The 26,326-nt window shown below is 52.0% G+C and overlaps 1 protein-coding gene across 1 annotated transcript in view; it reads left to right on the top strand.

Moving 5' to 3' along the window:
- The window catches only part of C16H4orf50 (chromosome 16 C4orf50 homolog), a 111,816-nt gene extending 86,164 nt beyond the window's left edge, over nt 1-25,652 (top strand). The window contains exon 19 of the mRNA XM_075993427.1: nt 16,885-25,652. The gene's annotated coding sequence lies outside the window, so the exon portion shown is untranslated. The remainder of the gene's footprint in view (nt 1-16,884) is intronic.
- The last annotated feature ends 674 nt before the right edge of the window (nt 25,653-26,326 follow it).

The raw sequence follows: 26,326 nt of genomic DNA on the forward strand, positions 1-26,326 counted from the left end.
CCGCCGGCGTGTGACACGTCCCGAGTGCAGGAGCGGCGAGCGAATGGGGACGACGAGGGTGTCGAGGCACGTTGGCTCTGGGGCCAGAGATCAGGTTTCCTGGTTGTGAGGGAAGCAGCTGGGAGAGCGAGTGGTCCTGGGGTGAGGGCAGGGCTGGGGTGCGTCTGGACTTATAGCCGCTCATTTCAGCCGGTTTATTTAGCTTTCCATCTGGCTCAGAACCGCGGCCCACAGGCCAAGGCGAGGCGCTGCTGGGTCATCCACTCTTAAGAAGTCGAGGTGAAAGTCACGTAAGACGCGCTGTTCCAGTCGCTGTTCCAGTCGCTGGAAAGTGCACAGCTCGGGGCGTTCGGGGCGTCCCCAGGGCCGTGCAGCCGCTCTGCTCGCTTCAGAGCGCTTTCCCCGTCCCCGCGAAGCAGCCCTCCCGCTGCGCTGCCCGGCGCGCCGTCCACTCGGGGCTGTCCGGTGTGCCCGCTCGGACGCTCGGTGTGGAGGGACTCGCAGCAATGGCCTCGGGTCCGGCTGCCGTGCCGGGCGCCAGGTGCTCAGGGTGCCCGCGTGTAGCAGGTGTCTGCCTCCCGCCTCCTCGTGGCCGACCAATAGTGCACGTGCGGACAGGCCACGTTTCGATCGTCCATTCGTCAGTTGGTGAGCACTGGGTCGCTTCTCTGCTTCTGGCTGTTATGGATATGAACCTGTGCTCATTATACAACTCTAACCCTTACAGAGAGGCGCCCACAGTGAGGGGAAAACTCCGGCGCCGCCCCTCCCCTCCCCGCGGCCCTCCGTCAGTCTGTGCGTGGCGGCGGCTGTGCACTGCCCGGCTCGGCCGCGCTGCCCCCAGGGCTTCGTGCGCACTGGCAGCCCTCCCTGCCTGGCCTGCAAGTTCTCTCCGCATTGCTGAGAACGCGCCCTGGGCTGCAGCTCTTCCCCACCCTGCCCGGTGCCCAGGCCTCCTCCCGCCTCCCTCCGCCTGGCCAGCTCCAGCTCCCAGGAGTGTCCTGGGCCTGTCTCAGTGCCCCCACCCCTGTCCTCACCCCTGTCTCCCCTACCAGACCATGGGCCCCAGGGCCAGGACCACACCTGGGCATCTCTGTGACCGCAGGGCTGTGCACAGAAGTGCTTGGCTGAAGCTCACGTTTGTGGGGTAGGCAGGTTGCCACAGAAACCCGGTTGCGTGCTGTCATGAAAGGACAGGGACTGGTGCGGGCCCCCACCGCTGGCCTGTGTCCTTGCTCAAGCGTGTGCTCTAGTTCTCAGGCTGCAGAATGAATGGTCGCCGCTTCCCACATAGGTTTCCAAGCTCCCTGTGTCCCTCTGCTGGGAATGGTCCTTCGCAAAGAACACGGGAGCCCATGGACAGCCCCCAACTGCCTGCCCGCCCCGCTTGCCCCTCTAGGGGCGCCCTCCTACCCTTGGTCCCAGCTCTCCTCAAAGCAAGTCCCGTGGACACCCCGTGGCCTCCAGGCTTCTCTGCATCTGCTCCGCGGAGTCTGTCTCCACTCACCGGCCAGCCTTGCCCTCCTCACCCCTCGCCAGGCCCCACCCCAGCCGAGGGCCCTGATCAACATCTGGGCAAATCCAAAGGCAGCTGCCTGGTCCTTGTGTACTTAGTAGGTGGCCCCGCCCACACACCCCACCGCCTCCCGCTCTCCTGCCTGCCTGGGGAGTGCTCGGGTTTCTCCAAGCTGCTCGTCTGCCCCCAGGTGCTTCCTTCCTAGGTTTCTGCTTGGCCTGGCACCTGCTCCCACCCAGACCTTCCGGTGCCCCAACAGCCTCCGTCCTGTTCCTACTCAGAAGCCCCTTGGGCTACTGAAACTCACCCAGATGTGCAGCTAGGCCTGGTGTCTTCATCTACGAAACTGCTGCTTGTTCAGCAGGTGGACACGCCTCCGTCCCGCGCTGCACTGCTGGGCTTTGCCGCCCTGCCTGGCTCACGTTCCTTACCCTGCCCGCCCTGACGGCACACAGGCCCTGCTTGCTCCCTCGGGCCTCCAGCCGGGAGTGTGGCTGGCTGGGACTGTTCTCTGCCTGCCCAGCTCTCTCCAGGGCAGGCCTCGGGGTCTGCAAGTGGGGAGGTTCCCAGATCCACTACTTTTGGCCTCAGGCCTGAACCATGGGCTGCTGCAGCTGACCAGAAGCTGGTGACTTAGGTTCCGTTTGACGGTAGGCCTCAATGTGTGTGGCCCAAGTCTACGGGTTAGACCCGTGGGGAAGGAAATGGGGTCTCAGAAGCGACCCCCACAGCCTCCCACCTTCTCTGCTCATCAGTCACACAGGATCCTGGCCACCATCGGCCATCCTCCCCTCCCACCCATCTGCAGCCTCTGCCCCAGCCCCCTGGGTCATACCCGCTCTCTGTCCTCCCCATCTGCTCTGCCTCCACTGGTGGGGGGTGGTCCAGGCACTAACTCACCCCTCCCCAGCCTCCCCTCCTCCACCTATGCAGAGTGACCCTGCAGCCTGACTGCCTGCTCCCCAACCTCTCAGCAAGTGATAAAATTAATGAGACGCGTGAGGTGCGGGCTCCATGCTTGGCCAGAGTTAGCGCTCAGCCCGGGCTCACTTTCGTCACCGTCATCGTCGCCGATGATGTTGTTGCTGGACTTGGAGTCAGACAGAGTGGGTTCCAGTCCCGGCTCTGCCACTCATGAGCAGCCTCCCTGAATATCAGTAGTTTCTCATCCGTAAAACAGGATTGTGACGGCCCCCGCGTTCCTGCTGACGTAACTACACAAACTGCATGTGCAGCACGGACAGCAGCGAGTGTAAGAGACAGGGCAACTCAGGTCCCTTCCCCTGCGACAGCCCTCAGGAGGGCGGACCTCGCATGCTCAGGGCAGTTTCTGTGGGCTCCCAGGGAGGGAATGTGTGAAAAGTGGTTTGTAAATCCTGACGTGCTACAAAAATGTTTGCAATGGTCGTTACTAATTACAGTGTAGGGCAGCCGGGAGAAGTGTGGGGTGAGGTGAAGTGCTGGCCTCCTGCCTGCCAGGCCTGCAGAGACACGGGGCAGCCTGGGAGGGGACACACCCATGACGAGACTGTGTGGTGGTGTTGCCTGGCCCGAGGGGGCTAGAGCCCTGCAGACCCCCGGTCTCCCCCCTCAGACTCGCGGCGCACCCCCTGCCCTCGGCCAGCACGCCACGAGGGCCGCTCTGCGCCGGGCACCGCAGGACAGCGCGCCCCTGCCCGCACGGCGTGCCGCCGTGGGTGAGACGCGTTCCCTGGCAGACCTCCTCCTGCACCCAGTCGCCCACCGCACGCAGCGCCAGCCCCTCTCGTGGTTCACTCTCCCCAGGGCCCGGTCTCGTTGCCCTGCGTAGCCCAACACCAGCACACGGCCCGGAGCTTGGAAGGTGTTGGGTGAATGAGGGTCGGGTTGAATTAACTTAGTGAAAGGATGGACCAGGTGTGTGTTGCCTGGCCTGCAGGTTATTGGTTTTTTTTTTCATAGAAAACAGGGAATTGAGGTTTACAGCTTTTCAGGCAGTTTTCCTGAAAGACAGCTCCTGGTGGCCTGAGGGCGAGGACAGTCACCTGCGCATTGCCACCGTCTGCACGCAGCCGGGCCTGGCATCGGGGCCCATCAGCTCTGAGTGCCTCTGCCCTGCAGGCCTGCCTTGCAGCCGCCGGCAGCTTTCAAGTTTGCATTTTCTCTGGGTCCCCATCACTTCCCCGCTGGGCCAGGAACCAGCTTGCAGCGGGCAGAGGACGGGCTGTCGGCCCTTTGAGTTCTGTGGTTCCCTCAGGGACCTTTCAAGTGGGTCAGAGAGAGGCTTGGCTGCCTTCGTGTCTGCTGGCAGAGCTGAGCCCCCCCGCCTTGCACGGCTGCCCGGCTGCGCCCTCGCAGCAGCCCTTCCTGGCCCCGCTCCCTCCCTTCCTGCACCAGCTCTCAGACCAGTCTTTCTTTAGAAGGGTGGCACTTGTTATATCCCTCGTGTGCAAAAATACTTCCTAGACCCATCCTGCTGTTGTCTGCAGGGTAAAGTCCGGGCTTCTCACCGGGGCAGCACACCTACCCTCCCCCGCTCTGCATGCCGGCCTGCCCTGCCCACACCTCCCTGACACGCCCCGCCCCACGCCGAGCCCTTCTCAAGCTTCCCCGCATCTGCTCTCCTGCCACTTGGTGCTGGCGGGTCAGCAGTGGAAGCCAACTCTAACTCTGTACCCTGTCGCTCTATCTGCACCGTCTCATGGCACTCAGCCCTTTCCCTGTGCGCCCACATGCAGGGTGTGCCATCATCTCCACACGGAGACATGCGTGTGCGTGTTCGCCACATGTCCCAGGGCCTCAGGCTCCTCCTCCAACCCACCAGCGACTGGGACGCAGCTCTTGGCTGCACTCGGAGTTCCTGAAAAGAGCCATCCACACAGCAGGGCCAGGCAAGGCAGAGCGCACTGAAGGGCCTGTGGGGAGCCGGGCAGGGAGAACGGGCCGCCGGCCCACAGCAGGCAGCTGGACGCCCCGCCCACAGGGACACGTCCGATCTCCTGGGATCCCCCTGAGGGCCCAAGGGTCCAGCGCTGGATGGGGCTGGGACTGCTCCTGTGGCATGGCCTGGCTCATCCTGGACCCTGCCCCAGCTGCCTGCTCAGGTCTCAAGGTTTCAGGTCACCCAGGTAAGCAGGACACATCCCACGGAAGTGCCGACTTGTGGCCTGAGAGGCCCCTGTGGGCCCAGCTGCCCTGCCCTGCCCAGGGGGACCAATACTTCACCTCTCGAGGAGCTGACACACGTCTTTGCCATTGATAGTTGCTGATAAGCACAGCCTTGTTTACTTTTGCTCTGCCATCGTAGAACTTGTGATTGAAAAACCAATTGCAATATTCATTCTCCCTCGTAGTCATCCAGGCTGAAATCATAGTCACAACTGACCTGCCGCGAGTGCTCATGACGGTCCAGCTCCTGCTGTAAGCACTTTGCAGGCATTGGCCCATTTAATCATCACAACCGACTCTGTGGAGCAGACGTTAGTGTCATATCCTCTTCACAGATGTAAGAACAGAGAAGTTAATTAACTTGCCCAAGACCACACAGCTAGTGGGTGACAGAGCTGGGATTTGCACCTGGCAGTCTGGCTCGAGAGCCTGATATCCTATTTGCTCTGCAACAAATAATAATGGAAACACAGTAGCCCCTTGGTATCCATGGGTGATTGTTTCCAGGACCGGATACCAGAATGGCAGACGCTGAAGTCCCTGGTGTGAAATGGCATAGACCTGCGCGGGCCTGCGTGTCCCCACACACTGCCAGCCGTCCCCAGCACGCCGGCCGTGCCCAGCACGATGTGGGCTGTCCTTGCCTTGATTTAGGGAATAACAACCAGGGAAAAATTCCGTGCATGTTCAGTACAGGAAAAGTTTTCTTCAAATACTTCCCACCTAAGGCCGGTTGAGTGCCCGGAGGTGGGCCCCCTCCGGAGGCCCGCTGTGCCGCACGCAGCCCCCCAGAGTGGCTCGGAGGAGCGCCTCGTGTTGTGGGCACTGCCGGCGCTCAGCCACCCCTCCCACCGCCTCCGCCGGGTGTCGTCTGGCTGGGCCTGCGGCCCTTCGGGCAGCGGCCGCGTCCATTCGCGTTCGCAGTGGCGAGGCCGGCAAAGGTGCGCCGCATGGAGCTTGCTGAGCCGGGGGCAACGCTGCAGCCCTGTCGGGTCAGGGTGGGCGGCGCATTGGAGAGACGCTCTGGAGACCGGCGGCTGCTTGTGCTGCCCGCTCAGGGAGGCCCTCCAGGGAGGCCCTCCCGGCCTCCTCGGGGCTCGCTGGCTGCTTGAGGCACGGCACACGAGTCCCTTGGACAGTGCGTGCTCCACACGTGTGCCTGCTCGGCCCACCGTTCCTGGGCAGTGAGCGGAAGATCTGATGTGCCACCTGGAAACTGAGACACGCCCCAAGTTAGTTGGTCCAGACTTCTGGAACCCACCTGAGCTGTGAGCCAGGCATGCACCCTGCCAGCTCTCGAGCCTGGGCTCCCTCTAACCTGGAAACAGACCCTTGAGTCAGCAGCAGCATGTCCGGCTCTGGAAGTGACGCAGCGGAGGGGCGCTGATCGGAAAGGGGTCCTGAGATCTGGCGTTGGTCCCACTGGCCACTTGCTGTCAAAGAGGGACGTGTCTGTCCCAACCAGGATCGGTGGCAGCAGATGCTCTCTGAGAAGCACCGAGCCTTGAGCAAGGCCCTGGCGTCTCCGGGTCCCAGTTTCCCAGCAGTGCAGAGAGGAATGCGGTCTGTGCCGGGCTGCTCAGCCCGGGCGCACGTGACAGTTGCCAGGTGAGCTTCAGCAGGCGGCCCCTGCCCGGAGACCCCATTTGTCTGTGCTGGAGTGGTCCCAGGTGGCTTCGACATGCCAGGTGAGACACACAGGCCAGGTGGCCTCTGGTGGGGGTCACCCAGCCAGTCAGAAACTCTAGGAGCCGCTAGAAGAGATGAACGGAAGTCAACTGCAGAAGGGCCGGGGCAGGCTGTCGCCCTTAGCATGCCTTTGGGATGTGGGAGCAGTGAAAAGTCCATTCACAAGTGCCAGCTAAGACGTGATTTGCTCTCTCCTTCCGCATGCGGCTTCCTTCTGAAAAACGCAAGGCAAGGCCAGCCCGGGCCCAGCCCTGAGCCCTCACCCCTCCTGGCGCCCACTGGACTGGCCCCGACCCACAGCCTGGTTTACGCCCAGTGATGAGAGTTGTTTAAACCACTTGCAAACACTTAGCTGTGGGAAGAGATTGCATTGTTTTCATTTTATTTCAAAGGTGACCTTGTGAGCTGTTGGCAGTGTCCCTCAGGAGTGAGTGGCTCAGATTTGAATTCCACACCACCCCTTTGTCTCTGCATAGCCTTGGGCGGGGCACTCACACCTTGCGGCCCCACTTCCTCCTCCGCAGGTGGGAGGTGAAGTCGAGTTCCTTCCGGATCCTCTGGACACTTGGGCTGGTGGTGGCGGATGCCGGAGGCTCACAGTGCCCCACACGGCGAAGCGTGCGCGCTGACCACTCCGCAGCGGTGGCGGCCGCTGCCGGGCCGCTCCTCTTTGTTCCTGGAGGCTGAGTTCTTGGGGTCCTATTTCTGGGGGCTTCTTCCTGAGCTCCACGACAGCAGAAGTGGCACTGCGGCTGTGTTTCGAATGTGGCTCTTTCATCACACGCCTCACCCTCGGGCCCCAGAATCGTTCTTCCTCGTCAACATCGGCGTTGCTCTGGCCGCGGCTCCCTGGGGAACGGCCGCTGTGTCTTGCTTGTCTCGCTGTGCTCAGGGCTGATTGCGCACCGTGTGACGCTGAGCCGCTGCCGGCCTGGGATGAGTTACAGGACTTGGAGGCAGGATGACTCCGACACCCCGTGCAAACCAAGGCTTGGAGTGGGCGCCACTGAAGCGCTGCCGGGCTCCGCATTTAAATGCCTCCTGGATGCGTGTGCTCTTCCAAGACTCGAGAATGAGACTTGCTGTAGTTCCAGCAGAAGCACACAGCTGGAGCCTTCAACCTCTCCTGCGCTCTCGGCTCACGGTTGTTATTCTTTTTTGAAAGATCACTTATATTTTTCTATTATACCTGTATGTTACGGTTCACAAACACATTTTATATTAAAAATGCCTACCGTTTGCAGCCCCAAGCTGGCTGAGCAGGGCTGCGTGAACAAGGCCGTCTTCTGAGAGCTCTTGGGGAGTGGATCTCACGCAGGTTTCCTCTCAGCAGGCGGTGCGCTTCCCGACTGGGTGGCTTTGGGCAAGCTACTCAGTGTCCCCATCTATATAGGGATAAGGGTCAGTAATGACAGGATTAGAGAATTAGATGAAAAATGTGCGTGGCATCTGGGGGTGCAGGTGCGGCGTGTTTCATAGGTGGGCTGGAGATCCCGCGCCCACTCTGCCTGGCACGCGCCACTGCGGCTCTGCTGCCTCCCATCCCACCAGAGGACCTTCCAACTTCTAATGAAGGTGACCCTGGAACTACACCCTTCTTGTCATGCAGCAGGTGCCTTTGGGATCCAACGCCACGTTCCTGAGCCTGCCTCTGCTCGCAGCCTCAGTGACTTGTTCCAGGCAAACTCAGACTCTCCAAGCGCCACGTCAAGTGTGGGCTCCTGTGCTCTAAGCAGAAAATCTCCGAGGCCTGTTCAGAAGTGTTCTCAGGGCTGGGACCCGTTGCCGCCAGCAGCGGCCTCAGTACCCTGCAGACGTTGGCTTCTCTGCCTTCCTCGTCTCACGTCTCTACTCTCTCACTCCCGCTCCCTGGGATCTTCCCCAGTGAACCATCTGCACCATGTCCTGTGCCAGGCTCGGCATTTGGGGGAACCCAAGCCAAGGCAGTCAGCTTTTATGAACTTCCAGAATAACGGCTTAGCCCTTGGGTGAGTCCCCCTGCCCTGAAGGCAGCGCGGTTGCCTCCGCGTCCTGGGGAGGGCGGCCGAGATGTGAGGGAGAGCGCAGCACCTGCCGCCTGGGCTCCGGGGCAGGTGCAGGGTCAGAGCCCCACATCAGCGGTGGCCAGGGACCTCCCGCCTCTGTGCCATGTGGGCAGTAGCCAGACACCTGACCCACGCCAGGCCGTTTGGGATTCTTCCGGGAGCTTTCACTTGGAAACTGTGAATCTCTCTGCATAGAACCCCAAAACAGCTTCAGGAGCTGTCAGTGCGCCTGTTCCCCGCCACAGCGAAGGAAGCCGGTGCGGAGTAAGAAGGAAAAAGTCACAGCCAGCGGGACGCGGGAAGATGGTAAGTGCTTCTTGCCAGTGCTTGGGTCCTGGTCACAGCTGTGTGTGGCGCCCAGCTCTGACCCGGGATGGCCGTCCATTCTTCCCTTCAGTTGTGGGACACAGCCTTGCCACAAAGTCCCGCTTTCACCTGGGTGACATCAATTGGTTTCTTCACAGGCAGCCAAATTGTGCATGCAGATACAAACCCTGGTATATTTCAGTAAAATGTATGGTTCTAGGTACAGTATACATACCTGACAGGTGAGTGGGGCCCAAAAGAAAAATTCAGGAAGAAGAAGAGAGTGAAGTAACATGGATTCAGCTTCTAGAGTGTTCCAGACACTGAATTCACCACTTCCCATATATTTCCTCATGAGAAGGAAGAGGAAGTCAAGCAAGAGACACTTAGCTGCAAGCATGTTATTACCTGCTCACCAAGGGGACGGCAGTGGGTGGTGCCAGGCTGATTGGCAGCGCAGTGACGCATCAGCTACTTGGCTGCTTGCCACCCTCGGACCCACTGACCTCAGCTTGCCGGCATGTTTTCCTGGTGACTATCGCTTCATTGTCACAAGGTGCCTGCTGCAGCGTCAGGCTTCACATCTGTTGTCTCAAGAGGAAAGGGGGTGGCAAACCTTTCCTAGACAGCTGCAGTATATGTTGCCTTGAAGCTCATTGGCCAGATATGTCCATGAATGTGTCCCATGGTCACTCCTACCTGAGAGCCAATATCCATCCTTCCATCCTCCAGTCTAGGAGGTGACAAGGGAGAAAAGAATTGGTTATAGCTGTGGGTTGTGGTTCTCTGAGTAGCATGAATACATGTAATGGTATAAAGAACAAGCTGTGTCTGGGAATGGCAGGGACTGGATATGATTGAAACTTAGAGCAGGGTGGGAAAAAGTGATGTCAACAGGAAAGAAGAAGGCGGCCCTGACAGCCATGGGGTCCACTGAGGCCTGGGAAGGGCCTGGATTTTCATCGAGGAAGATCACTCTGGCTACTGTCAGGAGGGTGGTGAAGAGGGGAGTTGAACTGGAAGCAGGTGAGAGGTACCTGTAGTCCCCATGCTATAACCTGAAGGTCACATTTTCAGGTGCACTACTTACACTAACTCCTTTCTGTGCTGCTTATCAGATCAAAGAAGTGACCTGACAAATAATTGAGACTAAACTAAGCTCATGAGAAACACAGGAGAATTTATGCTAGTGGGGAAATGGAGTATGAGATGGCACCTACATCCGATTTTTGATTTGACGGAGGTGGCTTTTATTTGCATCTCTGTGTGCATAAGCAAATTCCAGGCTGCATTGAGTCACTGACTCAGTCATGTAAAACAAGCTCAAGGTTATGTCCAACTGAGATCAAGTACAAATTACTTTAACACTTTTGGATAGGACATTAGACTCTGAAGGATTCCTAACAAGTAAAAAATAAGAAGTGCCATTGTATACATGTATTCAGATAGATCTGCTGGTTTTGTAACAGGAGACACGGTATACTTATACAGGTATTAAAAATTCAAATTATGAAAATTAATTTTAAGTAGTATATGCTTATTACAGACTAGAAATAGAGAAAAGCAGTTAAGAAGAAAACATTAAAACCCATAGAAACAAAAGCTATGAACCTTTAGGCTCATGTCCTTTTTCATCCCTATAGGCAAGTTTCCTTACAATGTTCATGACCATGATCAGTCTACAATTTGATGCGCTGCCTTTTCATCTAAGCTCGTCTCACAGGCGTTTCCTCACGCCGACACAGTCTTCATAACCCTCACTACTTTTCATGGTTACATGATGCAAAACCTTCATGCCCCTGCTACTGAGTATTTAGGTGGCTTCTTTTCTTTCCTTTTGCTAAATAACGTGGTGTTTATCATGCTGTATAAATCTCTATCTTTATAGAAGACTATTTCTTGGAGTTGAGTCTCAGAAGTGGAATTACTATCTCAAAGAGAATAAACATTTTTAAAGCCATTGACCCACTATTGCTAGTTCAGAAATTCGAACGTGTGATAAAAATTAAATTAAAAGTAGTCAATGCAGTGAGAAGCCCTGCTTTCTATATTCTTTCCCTTGGCAACCTGCAGGTCTGGTCGTGATGTCTGTGGACAATTTATTGCCTTGTTTCTAAGTGGGATCAATACACCAGGAGCCCTGGTATAATGAGATTCAAAGGGACCCCAACTCCTGAGCGCATCCATCAATTAGACCAGAATATTGAGAACAGCGAAAGTGAAAGTGGTCCTAATGATCTTCATCTTGAAACACACATTAGGGTATTTTGAGAAAAAGGCATTGTATTTCTTCCATGTTTTCTGTGCCCCACGTGATTAGGGAGCTCATGGAGATTGAACAGAGGCTCGTCTGTTTCGTGGTGTGTGTTCTTCCCACACTACACACTAGCGTGCCGACCCACTGCCCTTACTCGAAATGTATTCCAAACATAGGTGCTGCCTGTCTCCGTGCCCAGGAATTGTGGAGCTCCCCGGCAAACGCCAGCTCTGCCACTCGCTAAGGCCTCTGAGTGTCATCTTTACACTAGCCCGGCGAGGTGGGTATTACCACCTTCCTTTACAGATGGAGAAGCTGAGAAAGAAAGAGGTATCGTGATTTGCCCAAGGCCACATAGGTAGTAAGTTTTGAAGCTGGTTGTATTACTCATGTGATTTTATTTTCTATGTTTTATGCTTTGCTGTCTTGGGGCTTTGTTGGCTGGGGAGAGATGGTCCCTGCCAGGGATAGCTGATTCCTAGAGATAGAGAACAACTCCCCAGCAGCACGCACTCCTTTCATATACAACCAAACGATCCAGCACCTGTATTTCCAGCCTCCTTTATCTAACACTCACCCCAAGCCAAAATTTCCCCTGCCCTCAGCCGCCCAGGGACAGAGGTCAGATCACGCAGGGATCATGGAGGCATACATGTCCCAGAGCCTATAACATTTTCGAACTATGCAATCCTGGGCTTGCCCAGGATTGCCTACCCTGCCTTATTCATTTTCTTCCTGCAGAAACCACAGTGAAGGCTCTGGGCCACACTTTCTCTATCCTTCTGCCTCCTGGCTGAGCTCAGTGCCTCCCCACGTGGCCCCACGTGGCATGCCGTGTCCCAGGCGTGTCCCAGGGCTGTGAGTACTAAACGCTTCTTTCAAACCTAGTTGCCTCTATGTCTGTCACGTTATCGTACATTTTAGGATACTGGCACACTTTCCCAGCATGCCTCTTATATAAAGACAGACGTATTTCCTTGAAAGTCATTTGGAGACATTGCTAAAAATGGTTTTTGTGCTGATCCCAGCTAGTTTTCTTCATAAAGTTATATCTACTGCAGTTATAAAACATTTTGCTCATTCTGGTTCTCTCCTAGTACTTTGGCAAAATTAATGTTTTTATTAGTGAGAGAGAATGAAGATCCTTCTCTTAGTTGTTCATGCATTCACTCATTCATCTGCTTTCTTGCGTGTATACTCCCCACCCCACCTACACACAGTGCCAGAGCTGGCACCCCCTGCCTTGCAAGAGCCAAGTGTGTGCATCTCTTATCAACTACTCTTTGACATCATATTAGTGGCTAAAAATCAGCCATGGTGCAAGTATTCACACCACAGAAACTGGGAAATGCTAAAAGCCTGGTCTGGGTTTTTCTGAGAGCCAGTTGTGAAACCTTACCAGCTCACCACTGCAGTCCTTCTTTTCTGTCCCCACCAGGAATTGAGAGCAGCAAGTCGCCTCTTTTACCTGTGGCAGACACAGTGGACCATGCCGCTTTGGGCAGGGGAAGCAGGCAAAGCTGGGCTTTCTGTTCATTCTCTCGCCACCCTGAGACAGCCATGAGGCAGCCAGCGAGTCACCTGGAACCAGGCTCACTGTTCTGAAGAGAGGCCCCTCTCTGTAAATGGGCTCCATGCTGTGGTTTTTAAATGGCGTGTGAAATATTCCTTCCGTGGCTTCCCACATATTCTAGCCAGTCTTATTTCAACTCTGTTCATGAGTGAATTTCCCAGTGGATAGGGCTGTCCAGTGGAACAAGCTTCCGTGGCACAGGTGGTAGGCTCTCCGGCAGAGGATGCATCCAGGGAAAATCTGGGCAGCCATCCATCACAGGTTCTCTGTGGTGGGGGGTGTTCTAACTTTGAGAAGGGCCAGAAAATCCCACAGGTTCAGAAGGCACAGAGTGCAAAGAAATCCATCAGGTCTGATGAAACACCTGTTAGAGAAATAGGAATGTGGCGCTGCTTTTGAGTTCAGGAGGGAGGCAGCTCCCCCTGGAAAAAAGAGAGGACACCTTGAGAGTGGGGACTGCGTCAGTTTCCCCTCGAACACGGAAAGAGCTTCTTGCCCAGGGCTGACCGCAGGGAAGTTTCTTGGCGAATGACTGGCAGGAGGTGAGGTGTGGGGCATTGGTCGGAGAATTGGAAGGCCGTTCCGAGCTGGGCAATTGCTGTGGGTTCGTTTTCTTTTCTGGGGTCTGTTTCTTCAGCTAATTATGCAAGGATATATTCTAGATGGTTTCTTAGGAAAAGCTAGTATGCTAATTAAAACACCACAATTTGCACTAAATCTGTTTATAGCATAATCAGATCGTAAACACAAACATTATTTAAAATATAAAAATTAGTGACCAGATGGAGCAGATTGAGTAGATTCTTCAATTTTGAAGGCTTTGGTTTGAATAAAAAGTCATGAATTTTACATTTGATTCTCTTTACCTGAGAGAAAATGCTGACTATTCCCTGAGGGAATATGTTGGAACCAGGTAGCATTCAATAAAAATCACATTGAGTTGATCTGGAATTAATCTGTCTGTGGTCAGAACCCACCCCATTCACAATTTCTCATGAACACACTTTCTCTTGGGGTTGTTTGACATGTATTGCTTTGTCTTGCGTAAGAGTGTGTGTCCCGGAGCCTGACCAATCTTGTTTAAAACCCTAGCTCCATTAACATTGTTAAAAATGACCATAATACCCAGAGCAATCTACAGATTTGATGCAGTCACTATCAAAATACCCATGACATTCTTCATAGAAATGGAAAAACAATTCTAAAATTTATATGGAACCACAAAATACCCCCAATAGCTAAAGCAATTGTGAACAAAAAGAACAAAGCTTGAAGCATCATACTCCCTGACTACAAAGCTATAGTAACTAAAACAGCATATTACTGGCATAAAAACAGACACATAGACCAATGGAACAGAATGAAAAACCCAGAAACAAATCCACATATTTATAGCCAACTCATTTTCAACAAAGGCACCAAGAACATACATTGGGAAAAGGACAGTTTCTTCAATATCTAGTTTGTGCTAGACAAACTGGATATTCATATGCAGAAGAATGAAACTAACTTCCTACCTTGTCACTTACCAAAAATCAACTCAAAGTGGATTAAAGTCTTAACTATGAGACCAAAACTATGAAACTACTAGAAGAAAACCTGGGGGAAAGGACTCAGGATGTTGGTCTTGGCAACGAGTTTATGGGTAAGCCTTCAAACGCACAGGCAACAAAGCAAAAATAAACAAACGGGATTATGTCAAACTAAAAAGCTCCTGCACAGCAAAGGAAACAACCAACAGAGTGAAGAGACAACCTGGAGAATGGGAGAAAGTATGGAAACTATTCATCCGACAAGGGATTAGTATGCAGGATATACAAGGAACTATAGCAACTGAACAACAACAACAAATCCCAAACTATTTGATTTAAAAATGAGCAAAAGGTTTTATTGCTATCAGCTGATGAATCGCTTCTTCATTTCCCTCTGGGCACTTAACACTGCCTGTGGTCCCCAAGGCCAGTGTGCTCAGTCTGCAAGTTCATGTGGCTGTTGCATGATGTGGAGGGTTTGAATTTCAAGAGACGAACAAAGAGAGGAAGGCAGGGCTGCACATTGCAGGACATTCTGTAAGTCTTGCCAGGACGCTGGGCTGCGTCCTAACAGAGGAAAATGTGCAGGGGTTTGAGGCAAGGGAATGATGTAATCGCTTCCCAGGAAACCTGGCTGCTGTGTGGAGAGTGGGTTGGGGTGGGCCCGAAGCAGGCAGCCCACTTAGGGAGCCATCCCGGTGGTGGGTAAGAGATGGGGCTGGGCTGGGCAGGAGGGAAGAGGAAGAGGCAACCCTGTTCTGTACTTGTCGGGTGTGTTTTATCTGTGAAGTAGGTCAGGCCAGTTCTGCATTGATTTACAGAACGGAGTGAGAGAATGGGCAGTGACAAAGCGGTCCCCAAGTACGGCCTTCCCGTCTCTCTGTCCACAGGCTGCGTGCCTTGGGGTACGTGGGCAGTGTCAAGGGGAGTCGTGTCCGTGTTGCTGTCTCCCGGCACACGGTTCTCTCACCCAGGAGCTTTCGTCTTCATAAAGGCCTGGAACTAAGTAGGGCATGGACTACTGTCCCCATTTTTGCCCTCATTTTGTGGCACCCCAGGGCATTCTCCCTCCCCGTCATGTGGTCGTCTCCCTGCCTGGGATCTCCGCCACCATCTGCCTTACACGCTCGCCTCCCCCACTGGACCTGACGTGAGGCTCGGCCTGGTCCTTCCACCCCCAGGGCCTGTGGGTACCGGCCGAGGTTTCACAGAATTGGCAGGTCGTGGAGTCCACTGGTCAAGTTCCTCCAGGTGGAGGGTCCTCTCTGATGTGCCCACGAGGCAGCGTGGTGAGCTGCTGCTTCCTCCAGGTGGTCCACCCTGATGTCTCCGTCGGATCTCCCTGGTGGCTCCCTTCTCTGACTCGCCCCAGCCCACTGTTGTTGTTGATCCAGCGTTCCGTTCTGCCCGACGTTATGATGTGGTCTCCCGTCTGTCTGACTCACTCAGCTCTGAGGCCCGTGAGGACAGGTGGGTGTGGGTTTCATTCTACTCGACATTCCTCTCAGCCTTCGCCGCCGAGGGACTGACGCGGGAGCCATGGTCCCCTCCTCGCTGCAAAGGCCTCGCCCTGAGCGAACGGCCTGCTGTTCCCGCCATGCAGCACCGCTCTGCTCTGCCCGGCCGGCTTCCCACAGCGAAGCCACAGCGCCTGCTTTCCGCCCTCCAGACAGGCCCCGCCCCGCAAGCGCCCCGTAGGGCCTTCCCACTCCTCCCCCTTACGCCTAGGATGCCCCGCCCCATTTCTTTCCACAGTGGATCTTTCTTGTCATTTGAGTCTCAACTCTGATGCCACCTCAGAAAGGCCTTTACTGACCACTCAGTCTAGGAAGCCGCCTCCTCACCTTTATCTCTCTGGGCTGAACTCTGGGCGATTTCCTCAGATCTGTCTTTTAGTTTGCTAAATCTCTCTTCATCTGTGTCCAGTCTACTGTTTGACCTGTCTGTAGAGGCCTTCCATCGACCACTCTACTTTCATTAATGGGCCACATGGAAGATTCTTATTTTAAAGTCCTTTCTAGGGGCCCAATTGCATGGAATCCCCACAAAGATCTTTCCTGCTTTGTTGCTTCTGCTGAGCATCTCTCAGAAGTTGGGTATCTTTGCCATTGTTTTAATTTTTTAAATGTAATTTTACCAGGAATTATCTATCATCTGTTAGTGTCCTACATGGCTTTTGGAGGTGACCCTATGGATTTTATTAATTCTTAAATAATTAAGACATTCATTCATTGGTGAATGTATGATCTATTCAAGAATTTGGGTATCAACGTCATGTATGATGTAGGCAAGGAATGATAATTTCTTGTGTTTGATGTTACTCACTTGCTTCTAGTGACAGTTGCTAGAAGTTTACTTTTCTGCTTTGTCCTTAGACTGGAGCATCATTTGGTGTGGAGGTGCCCGATGCCGGTGCTGAATGCATGAGCTTAATGCTTAAGAATCCCCCAGCTAGGGCGACTTCTGGGGCCCCCCTCTCTTGGGGTCCCAGAACCTAGCCCCCCCCCCAAAAATAGAATCCCCCAGCTAAATACATGACAAGGGAACTCATTGGAAACAAGATTTCTGAGATTTGCTTCATGCACACTGAGTCCCTAAATCTGGGATTGAACCTAGGAATCTGAGTTCTTATAAAGTTCTCCAAGTGATTCTGGTATATAGTGAAGTTTGGGTGCCAATGGTGCTAGAAGCTTTGAGGATTTGAATTGGGCTTGTTTTTGTCTTGCTCTTTCCCTCCCAAAACAGATGGCTTCATGTAGAAGCCACGCTGGCTGGTGTATTCCCCTTAAAAACCCATGTCCCTGCTGTTTTGGTTTCAGGAAAGAAGACAGCACAGAGCAAACGCAGCAAGCAGAGCAGAGGTGGCCCCGTGATTTGCAGTCCTTCCGGAGGGCCAAATCACAAACCAAACAACCACCTTCCTATCTCAAGCCACCCATGGGGAACGTTTCTACTTTGCGTGATACCAACCAGGGCACCAAAGAGATGGCTATGGACTGTAAGAAGCCTGTACGTGTTGGCACGGGGTAGTGGCAGGAACCTGGGTCTGGAGTCTAAGGACTTGCTGCCTCTGCCACTCCTAAGCGGTGTCACCTTGCACAAATCACTTACCTTCTTCCAACATCCTCTTCTTCATCAGCTCGAGGGTCCTGATGCCTATGTGACGGTTTTGCTCCGAAGACCAGATGAGCTAATGGCTGGAAAGGTGTCCCGGAGGCTGTAAGGCTCTCCCCCGGCAGGGCACGGTGCCGTCTGTAGAATGCAGTTCCTTCTCTTCCCACCCACCCCTGAGCACCCACCCTTCCCTGGTGGCTGCTCAGGAGCAGGCTCTGCTGACAGGATTTGTTGCATTTACAGTTCCACAGTTTCCACCCAAGACGGGGAATGGGGGACAGGACAGCGGTTTTAAAAAATAATCTTAGTCATTGTGATGTTCTAGAGCTCTTGCAGAAGCCCAGGCTAAAATGGAGTTCCCAACCACCGCAAAAAATTGTACGCATGTGGCACTTTCCTATGGAGGGTCCATAGAGCTCATCAGATTCTCAAATGAGACTGGAACCCCCAAGGGACCAAACACCCCTGGTCCAGGCAGAAAGGACTCAGGGAACCTAGAGACCCAGTTCTGCCTCTAACTTGCGGGTGACTTTGAGGCTGTCCTTTGGCCTCTATGGGTCTCAGCTCCTTATCTGTAAAATGAGTGCAACCACATGCCTTCCAGCATCTCTCCCAGCTCTGACAGCTGAGAGTCTGCTGCCCCCTCCCTGCATCACGCCCTACTGCCTCTGGCCGAGTTCCCGCTGAGTGGCGGGGAAGGTCACAAACCCAGTTCCCTTGCTTTTGGTGTAAGTGAGAGGTCTTCATTTCTAAAGCACATCACTTCAGGCAACTTGTGTGCACGGATTGCCCCCCAAGTAACCACAGTGCCCGCAGGCGCCCCAGCACCCAGCCTCATCCTGCTCCGCTTGCTGTCAGAGAGCATCGAGGTCCAGTCGCTGTGATCCGACCAGGGGTCTGCTCCCTCTGCCATGTCCCTGTGAGCCGCAGGACTGTGAGGCCAGCTGACCAGGCAGCCAGGAGGAGGCTGACAGGGACATTTGAGATCTCAGTGCTCGCCAGGAAGGTGCAGTAACAATCGAGCATCTGTGTGGGGAAACCTCAGTGTTTTCTGGCCCCTGCTGCTCTGCGACAGGCAGAGGGTGATGGCAGGAAGGCAGACCTGGTGGATGGAGTCGGCCACGGGAGTCTTGGATTCAGCAGATCCTGGAGTGGTGGCCAGTGAGGGGTGAGCGACAGGCAGCCCCAAACCCACAGGATAGACCCGAGAGAGATTTTAGCCCACAGTGAGCACCAGGAGGCCCACAAACAAGTCTTATTTGGCTATCTTTTTCCCTTAATTGTGGTAAAATATTCATAACATAAAACTCACCATCATAACCATTTTAAGTATCTGGTTCAGTGGCATTAAGTGCATTTTCATCGTTTTGCAACCATCACCACCATCCGTCTCCAGAACTTTTCCATCTTGCAAAATTGAAACGCTATGCTCATTAAACACTGGTTCCCCACTGCCCCCCCAGCCTCTAGCACCCCCATTCCACTCTCCGTCTCTATGAATTTGACTCCTCTAGGGACCTCATATAAGTGTAATCATACCATATTTGTCCTTTTGTGACTGATTTACTTCACTTACTATAATGACTTGAAGGTTCATCCATGTTGTAGCACATGTCAGAATTCCCCTCCTTTTTAAGGCTGAATAATACTCCATGGTGTGTACAGACCGCATTTGGTATATCCATGCACCTGTCAATGGGCCTTTGGGTTGCTGTCACTGTTTAGCTATTGTGACTAACGCTGCTGTGAACATGGGTGTGCAAATACCTATGTTGTGATTTTTAGTATTGGAATTAGCAAGTGACATTTAAAAATCAAAAGATTTCTTATAAAAATATGGATTTCTGGCTTCTCTTGGAAATTCAGTGGATCTAGCAACATTGGGTTTCTATCTCCATGGCCACAGTCAGGGGCGAATGAGGCCAGTCTGCTTCCTCCCCGCTGAGTGGCACTCCAGCCCAGGAAGCCCCAGGATCCCTCCCCCGAGTCTTCTCTTCCACACGCTATGTCACATGCCTGGCCTCCATAGGCTGTGCTTGGAGACACATGCTCAGCACCCTAAGGTCATGGCAGAAATGCAGAGGCCCAGAGAGGGACAGTGACCTGGGCCCAGGGTCTCACAGGCTGGAGAGTGGTGCAACTGCCTTCATGCAGGAGCGCCTGGATTGGTCACAGAACCCTGGTTCTACTTCTAGCTCTACCACCTGCCTGTCCTGGCCTGGGACAATGCCCTTAAATTTTCTGAGCCTAAGTTTCCTCCTCTGGAGGAAAATGGGAGATATGTGGAAGTATAGTGAGGATGAGGAGAGGACGTGTGTGACCGTGCAGTGCAGTTGGAATGTGAGGGGCACTGGTAACAGCACGTGCCATGCCGGGCAACTTGAAGTTGGAGATCTGTTTCCTCATCTGCAAAATGGGAAGAGGGACGCTCCTCCCCCACAGGGCTATTCTGAGGATCAACCGAGGCAGGGAAGGCGAGGCTACAGCAGAGGGCTTGGCACCCGGGCAGGTGCTTCACATGTGCTACTTTCTAACAGGTGAAGCCATGTCCTAGGGCTGCAAATCCGCTTCCCCACAGAGCACGACCCAGCAAGAGCCATGATATTGTGGGGACCACTGGCTTCAGAGTCCATCAGGGTGATTTCAAAATCCACCTGCATTTTACCTGCTGAGAGCACTAGGCAGGTCAGCCCACCTCTCTGATCTGCAAACTCTTCCATTGTTAAGCAGAGGAAATATCACTGTCCTTGACAGCACAAGGTGAAATGAGAAATGGGAGGTGCTTGGCACATAGTAGATGCTCAATAAAATTTAGTTCTCTTCCTTACCTTCCCAAGCAGAGATCTACCTCCTAGGCTAAAAGGATGGTATGTTTTCTAAATCTTTCCAAAAAAAGGGGGGATAAGGAAAAATGTGGTTTCCAGCTTCCCACGGAGGTTTGTCACTCACTGGGTTTCATCCATTCATTCAATCAATAAGCATTCACTGGCCACCACTAGGTGCCAGGCACCACTATAGGCCCTGGAGTTCTAGGAGAGAATAAAGCAGACCAAATCCCTGCCCTTGTGGGCAAGCCCTCATGTTAGCCAATTGGTGGGTCAGACCATACATGCTCAGTAAGTGCCTTTTCTGAGCTGGCCTTCCAGGGGCCCTGGCTTTAGCTTCAGGTTCACCTGTTGCTGGGTGTGAGTTTCCTTGGTGTCTGGACCCCATCTGTTTCTCTGCCAGTCCCAGATGGCATGCCTGCCCTGGACCACAGACCACCGCCACTACTGGTCTTTTTGCCCACTTGTGCTGCCTCTGGGACTATCTCTGTCGTTTCCAGAGTCCCCAAGGGAGGCCTCTGAGCCACCTCCAGGCTCATGAAGCACCCACGAGGTGCACAGTCCACAACACTGCACACACGACACCCTTGGAGGCAGGCGTGGACCTCCAGCAGAGCCCCACCTCTTACTTTACCTTTAGGCTTTGAATGAAATGGGAAATGAATGGAAAAGAGCTTTGTGAACTCTTAGGTTCTGCACAATTGTGCAAGATGGTGCATTTGACTTTCTTCTAGAGAAGTGGCAGAGACCGCCTGGTTTAGGAGAAAGAGGTTAGGGCTTAAAACCGGAATAACTAGGCTGCAGTCTATGTTCTGCAGCTTATTGGCTCAGAGACCATAGAAAGTGACTGCCACTCTGCGATTTACTGGCCTGCAAACGGAGGTAACTGAATACTTGCCTCAGGCCCTGCTGTGTGTGTGGATGGGATACTAGATGGGAACTCCCCTTACAGACTGAAGCGTTGTGTATACTCTTTATTCATATCATGAATTTACTGCATGTTTATTATGCACCTACTGTGTGCCATTATGAACAAGGCGATCTGTCGTGTGACAATTGGAAAAAAAGTCCCTAAGCTAAGGAAGAAAAGAATTGCTTGTCAGATGGTTGTACTGCACATTCATAGATTATGATTAGCAACAGCCAGCAAGTTGGCATGGCAACGTTTCCTCGTGAACCGCGAGGCAGTGTTCTTAAAATAGGTATGTCGGAGGTGTGGCGGCAGCGGAGACAGGCAGAGGCGGCGTGGCTCCTGCTCTGCAGACCGGCACGGGCTGTGCTCAGCGTCATGCCATCACCCTTCCCAACCTGGCCAGCAGCACAGGAATCAAGATCACAGGTCTGGAAACAGCCATTGTTATAGCAGGGAGGGCCTCAGACGTCATCTAAGGCACAGACCCTTCCGGTCCCCATTTTACAGGTGAAGAAACTGAAGCCCAGAGAGGTCGACTGACACCCACAGTCCAGGGCAAGGTGCCTGGTCGCAGAGGGAGCTGCATCTGGTTCTGATGTCTGTTGTGGAAGGTTCTCCAGCCCTGCCACAAGGCAGGCTCCTCCTAATCAGAATTCTGGATCTGGGTTCAATGCAATTCATTTTCTAGTGGGTTACAATCTATATGGCACCACCCAGCAACAGGTATTAGTTTAAGGAATTCTTCCCTTTTGTATGGATCCATGCTTGCATTTCTCCCTGGGAAAGGCCTGAATCCCAAGATATCTTGGAAACTCATCTCCTTCTTGGCTAGACATGAATGATTGAGGTTTATGCTGACCCTTTCACAGCCTAGTTTCTCAGTGTCAAAATCAAGCAGCGAGCTGTTCAAAGGTCTATGAATCGCTTTGCAAGGAGATTATTGTATGAGTTTTGTTACCCATCATTGCAGAGGACGGGAAACCCAAGTCTTTCCAAAGATGAGTTCCTTTCTGTTTGTTTTACTCAGCGATTTATCAAGTACACTTTATAAACTCAAAAGGACTTTGCACCTTCGTGCTGGGAGCTGCTTTTAAGAGATTCACAGCTCCTGTTTGACTCCAGGGTGAAATTCCACGTTCAGAATGTGAAACTTTTTGAGAACTCAGTCAACTTCTGAAAATAGGATGCTAGACATTTCTGACATATTTTAGATACTCAAGCTTTTTTTCTCTGTTGAGACAATGCAGTGCAGTGGGGAGGAATCCAGGCTGGGAGTCAAGGTAGGGGGTGTCACATCAGCTCCGCCACTCTCCCCAATTCTCCCCTTCTAGGCCATTTACAGGATATAAAGATTGCACTCTGTAGTGATGATTCTTCTTCCTGGTTGCATGTCAAACTCATCTGCAGAGATTTTTTAAAGACAGATGCCCAGGCCTCTCCCCAGGTAACTTAAATCAGGTTGTCTTGGGTGGAGTCCTGGTCCCTTAGGGGAGCTCACCGTTACCCATGGCACCCTAGCCCTTTCACATGCTCCCCAGCGACCCTGATGGGCAAGTGGGGGAGGATCAGCAGCAGACTCGCAGTCCCTTTCAGTTCTCCCATTGCCTGGCTGATTAAATCCCAAATGCCGCTCTGGGTCTCTTCTGGGTTAGACTGTGTTTATTCTTTCTCCTAGCTAGGAAAGAAATGTGCACTCAGAGTCAACAGGAGGTAACTTCTCATCTTTGGAGTATTTTTGACCGTAAGTTGGCTTTGTAACTTTACCTTCAGAGGGCCCTTTAAGCAGCCAGTGGTCCTTGAGAAAATGAAACGTGTGGTTTGCTGTAGCATTGAGTCCGCTGTGGCTCAGCCTGGGTGCCGAGCTTTTGGTGGCTGGTCACTGCACAGTCACATGAAAGTTTGGATAATACAATTGGGTGTTACAATAGACACCCTAAATGAGTCTCTTGGGAACAGCTGTTTGCATCCAGAATATCCAGAAATAGAAACTGTACGATAGATAGATTTACCAGTTGTGTAAGCAGACGGAAGTAGAATTCTATTTGGTCTTTGTACCAATGACCAACTTCATTCCTACCTGGCTTTGAAATAAATTCTTTGAAATTCTTTGGTGCCTTAAGGAGGTGGAAAAAGAAAAACCCCTGGAGTTTGCTAATGTATTTAGTTTTCTTTTCTGTTATAAGACTTTCTGGAAAAAAAAGATAATTTGTAGGTTGGACCTAAAACTGCTTTCGAGAAGTCAGTAGACATGGGATTGAAGGCTTGGGATTTCTTTATCCCATTTGGATGTCCACCAATCCTGCTCTGGTTGCAGCAAGCACAGCTCCCATCTAACTCTGATTTCTGTGTCTTTGGTGTGAATGTAATAGACAGAGTTATGGAGCGACTAATGGAAGAACTGATAGCACAAAAATAAGGTTTTCTTCAACATCATTTTTTTTATCTCTGAAAATATTATCAGGCTGTGCCAAAGGGTGGGCTGATGATACCCTTATATGAAGGTGAACAAGGAAAGAAAAAGACAAAAAAATGTGATTGTTAAAAATGGCTAAACACTTAATGTTGACTTTGTATCAATATTTTCTTTTTAAAGTAATATAATATTTGTAAATATGACATTGAATGTGCTGGAGAAATTAATGCCTACATAGTGATGTTATAACTTTTAACTTTTTTTTTTTGAGACAGAGTCTCGCTCTGTTGCCCAGGCTACAGTGAGGGCTGTGGCATCAGCCTAGCTCACAGCAACCTCAAACTCCTGGGCTCAAGCAATCCTCCTGCCTCAGCCTCCTGAGTACCTGGGACTAGTGGCACGTGCCACCATGCCCAGCTAATTTTTTCTATATATTTTTAGTTGGCCAATTAATTTCTTTCTATTTTTTTAGTAGAGATGGGGTCTCGCTCTTGCTCAGGCTGGTTTTGAACTCCTGACCTTGAGTGATCCTCCCACCTCGGCCTCCCAGAGTGCTAGGATTACAGGCATGAGCCACTGTGCTGGCCTACCATTAAGTTTTTATTAGTCTTTTCACTGGGACACGGACAAGGTCTGCACCTAACAGAAGTAGGAGAGTGAGTCCAGGTGCGGTGGCTCAGGCCTATAATCCAGCACTCTGGGAGACCGAGGCAGAAGGATCATTTGAGGCCAGGAGTTTGAGAACAGCCTGAGCATGGGCGAGACCCTGACTCTACAAAAAATTAGAAAAATTAGCCAGGTGTGGTGGCATGCACCTGTAGTCCCAGCTACTCTGGAGCCTGATGCAGGAGGATTTCTCGAGCCCAGGAGTTTAAGGTTGCAGTGAGCTAGGACCACGCTACACTGTAATCTGGGCAACAAAGCAAGATCCTGTCTCAAAAAAAAGAAAAGAAAAGAAAAAAATAGAAAAAAAAAAAAAAACCCACCAAAGTAGGAGAGTAAGTTCTAGGGCTAGATACCATGCCTCTGCTGCCAACTAGCTTTGCAAACTTGGACGGTGCATTTACCCCTCCAAAAACAGCGGGAAAGATGTGGGGATCGATGAGGTAGCACATGAGATAGCACGTATTCCTTAAAGCACCCAGCACATGTCAGTGAATGTCGAGAACCTCCCTCACCCCTTTGAAAATGGGCTCTGCACAGACACATCTCAGTGAAGACTGGAGACTCCACCAACCTGAGCTCAGGGACCAAGATGAACTCTTCCACAGTTCAGCTCTTCACAGCCAGCTTTGGACAGTCAGGCGGAAGAGGGGCATGGGTGCGTCACTGGCAAAGCAATGAGCAAGGCTTTCGAGTTCATTTTGACAGAACCTCTGTGGTCTCCTCGCTCCCCCCAGTTTGAATCCTGGGCAGAAATCACCTGAAAGCTGTAAAGCATAGACGGCACTTTGGAAACCGTGTACTTCCTCATTGGACCCCCACTGCACAACCATTCTACCATGCAGTTGCATGACTCTAGGAGGACTCCTACATGTCTAAATTAATAAGTCCAAGGGTCAGATTTTTGCTGGTCCAAGTCCTGTTCCTCCCACAGTGAGATGCATCTATTCATGTGGGAGTGGTCTCGTGACACAAGCAGACCTCGTCCCTCCCCATGCTCTTGAGCAGGATGGTCCTGGGCAGGGAGCTGTCCCCTGCCCACTGCCTGCCATGGAACAATAGGGCGGTCAGTCCTCAGAGAGGCTCGTCAGCTTCCTGGCCAGCTGTGAGTCAGGCTCAACCCTTCCTTTGGGACTTTTCAAAATTTGTAATGATTGCTTAATCCTGTATAAAATAGGCTGGCATTTTCTCTTGTTATCGAGATGTATTTTTCTATGTTAGTTAAATGTATAATTTGTGTAATTTTGTACATTGAAATGAATGCTTTTTCACAATTAAAAGTTTTTTTCCCTTTTGAATGTTTAATTTATTAATGGTTTGTTACGAAATGTTGTATACCCTGACATAACATAATAAGACAATGAATCCAGGACCCCTCTCAATTTTTGGTGGGGAGTAAGTTATTTTCTCAGTAGTTAAATCCACTTTGCACAAACAATTGTTTCCCTTTATGATCCATTGTATGCCTGTATTCCTGTTACTGCTTTGACAGATTACCATGAAGCCAGTGGTTAAAAACAGCACACATTTATTATCTTATAGTCTGAAGGTCAGAATTCTAATTGGGTCTTGCTGGGCTAAAATCGAGGTGTCGGTGGGGCTGAGTTCCTCTGCAGATGCCCACACTCTCTGGCTCATGGCCCCTCCCTCCATCTTCAAAGCCAGCATCATGGCATCTTCAGATCTCTCCTATCTCTGACCTCTGCTTCTGTTCTCTGAGGTCTCCTTCTGTGATTCTGACTGTTCTGCCTCTTTCACTTAAAAGAACACTTGTGAGGCTAGGTGTGGTGTCTCATGCCTGTAATCCCAGCACTTTGGGAGGCCAAGGTGGGAGGATCGATTGAGGCCAGGAGTTTGAGATTGGTCTGGGCAACATAGCGAGAACCCCATCTCTACAGAAATAAAAAACTTAATTGGGCACGGTGGTGTTAGCTACTTGGGAGGCTGAGGCAAGAGGATCACTTGAGCCCAGGAATTAAAGGCTGTAGTGAGCTATGATTGCATCACACACTCCAGCATGGGTGAGAGAGTGAGACTCTGACTCAAAATGAAAACAAAAAAAAAAAAAGGACTTATGATTACACTGGCTCCACCAGATAATGGAGGATCATCTCCCTATCTTGGGATCTTTGGTTTAAGCACACCCACAAAGACCTATTTGCCATGGGAAGTAACATATGCACCAGTTCTAGGGATTAGAATTTGGACATCTTTGAGGGCTATTACTCTACCTACCACAATCCCCTACATACTGAAAAGCAGACATTTAGAATCAAATGGGCCTGGATTGAAACTGCATCTCTGTCAGTTGCTGGCCATATAACTTTAGACAG

Source organism: Microcebus murinus, chromosome 16 (genome assembly GCF_040939455.1).
Source record: "Microcebus murinus isolate Inina chromosome 16, M.murinus_Inina_mat1.0, whole genome shotgun sequence".
In the NCBI taxonomy this organism is placed as follows: Eukaryota; Metazoa; Chordata; class Mammalia; order Primates; family Cheirogaleidae; genus Microcebus; species Microcebus murinus.